The sequence below is a fragment of the Alexandromys fortis genome, unplaced genomic scaffold (assembly GCF_014885135.2).
Source record: "Alexandromys fortis isolate MF-2015 unplaced genomic scaffold, M_Fortis_MF-2015_v1.1 scaffold_634, whole genome shotgun sequence".
Classification (NCBI taxonomy): Eukaryota; Metazoa; Chordata; class Mammalia; order Rodentia; family Cricetidae; genus Alexandromys; species Alexandromys fortis.
Window position 1 is genome coordinate 13453 of NW_026068501.1, and position 1782 is coordinate 15234.

Genomic DNA, 1782 nt, shown 5'->3' on the forward strand with positions numbered 1-1782 from the left:
ATACTAATTCTAGAAATCATTTTACATCTGTTGCTTTAGGGCATTTGTGGTTAATACTGTTTTTGACCTTAAGATGTGTTTCGTTTGTTGATCTAGGACTTTGATTCCTGGTTCGATACAAATAATTGCCTTGGGGATCAAAAGCTTGTTGAGAGGCTTCATATGGTATGTATGGCTAGAGCATATTTTTCAATGGTGAAAAAATATGTAAATCACTTATTTTACTGCTTACAGGAGTATAATACAGAATTATTTGAATTTAAAATTTACTGTTTGAAATGACATTAGGGAGATGACGTGTGATGGTTTTAGTGTTAGAGTCTACTTTTAATGTCATGTAGAAGAAAGGAATCTCTTAATGCACAGGTAAGGGCACTTTTGGCTATCAGGACCAAACAAGACATTGTGACCATAACCTACAAGTCCCTTCATGACATAACATTAGGGCTTTTCAACATCTGTTGACATTTTGGTTTGGATAATATATAAGGGTTAGGAGAAGAGAAGGCTGTGCTGTGTGCTGTATATAATTTAACAACATCCCTAACATTTTGTCCTTGCTGCCATTTGTGACAAGCATACCTGTAAATATGAAAAAAGTTCCCCAGCAGATAAACTTACACCCTGCTCACCTCTCCCTACATCCCAATCTTTTCAGAACACTCCAGCTTTAATTTTACTTTTACATAAATTTTCTGGAAACATTTGACTAATTCCACTTATTCTTTCATCATTGTTTTTATTGTATTTAGAATTTCTGATTTCTTTTTACATGGCCTAAGACTTGTATCTGCCACCTTCTTTATTGACTATCTAGACTGAGGCTGGACTGGGTACTTTGTGTGTTCATTCCATCTTTAGTCATTTGAGCATTCTAGCATTATAAGTGTTTACCCTGATGGAGTGTAAGCACAGAGGCAAGAAACATGGTTGTTATATACTTTGTACAGTACCTGGTTTCAGTGGCTATTTTTCTTCTTTCTATCTTCTCTTTCTCCTGTTCTCCTCCCCTTTTCCCTGTTCTGTTGTGTCGAGACATGATCTTGTTAGCAGCCATGGCTTTATTGGTAAAATAGAACAACAGAGACTTCATTAAAAAGACAGCATTTGGCTCCTGACATGGAGGCAGTTGAGGCAGCGGCAGAGGCAGCGGCAGCAAAGGAGGTGGCAGCAGCAGAACTCAAAGGCTTGCCTGGGCCTAGGCCTCATCAGCGAGGGGTGGCAGGCTCAGGTCAGCCACTATGCAGCTGATAAAATAACAACCTTGTCTCATGGAAGGGAGGGAGGGACGGAGGGAGAAAGAGAGACGAAAGAAAGAAGAAGGAAGGAAGGAAGGGAGAAGGGAAGGAGGGAGGGAGGAAGGGAGGAAGTCCAAAGAGCAGTCAAGCTTCCCTGCCCTGTGGAAAGTCCAAGGTCCTCCCCTCTCCGTCCATGTTTTGGAAGGTGAACATCCAAACTGGCTAGGCTCCCACAAAGCCAGAACATGAAGTGTTAGACTCTAGCGTCCAAACACCAAGAAGGAGTCGCCCCCAGAGACCATCTCATATATTACAGCCAATGCAAAAGCATGAGGATTGTAGGGATAAGCCCTCCCCTTGGGGGCGGGCTGCCCTCAGGCGTATGTTTACTGATATAGTGCGCGGGCAGAGGCTGCGCGGGCCCTTCCGCTTGCTCTCCTGTTTCCGCTGGCTACCCCGCTGGAACCTTGGTTTTGTGAGTCTGTTTTGTTATTAAATTTGTCTAAATATCAATTACTGGTGATTTATTGATCCGACCGCTGCA

General features: G+C 42.5%; 1 long non-coding RNA gene across 2 annotated transcripts in view; it reads left to right on the forward strand.

Moving 5' to 3' along the window:
* LOC126495808 (uncharacterized) overlaps positions 1–1776 on the forward strand; it is a 14375-nt gene extending 12599 nt beyond the window's left edge. For both annotated transcript variants that reach the window (XR_007590235.1, XR_007590234.1), the window contains exon 4: positions 97–1776. This is a non-coding gene — a long non-coding RNA (uncharacterized lncRNA). The remainder of the gene's footprint in view (positions 1–96) is intronic.
* The last annotated feature ends 6 nt before the right edge of the window (positions 1777–1782 follow it).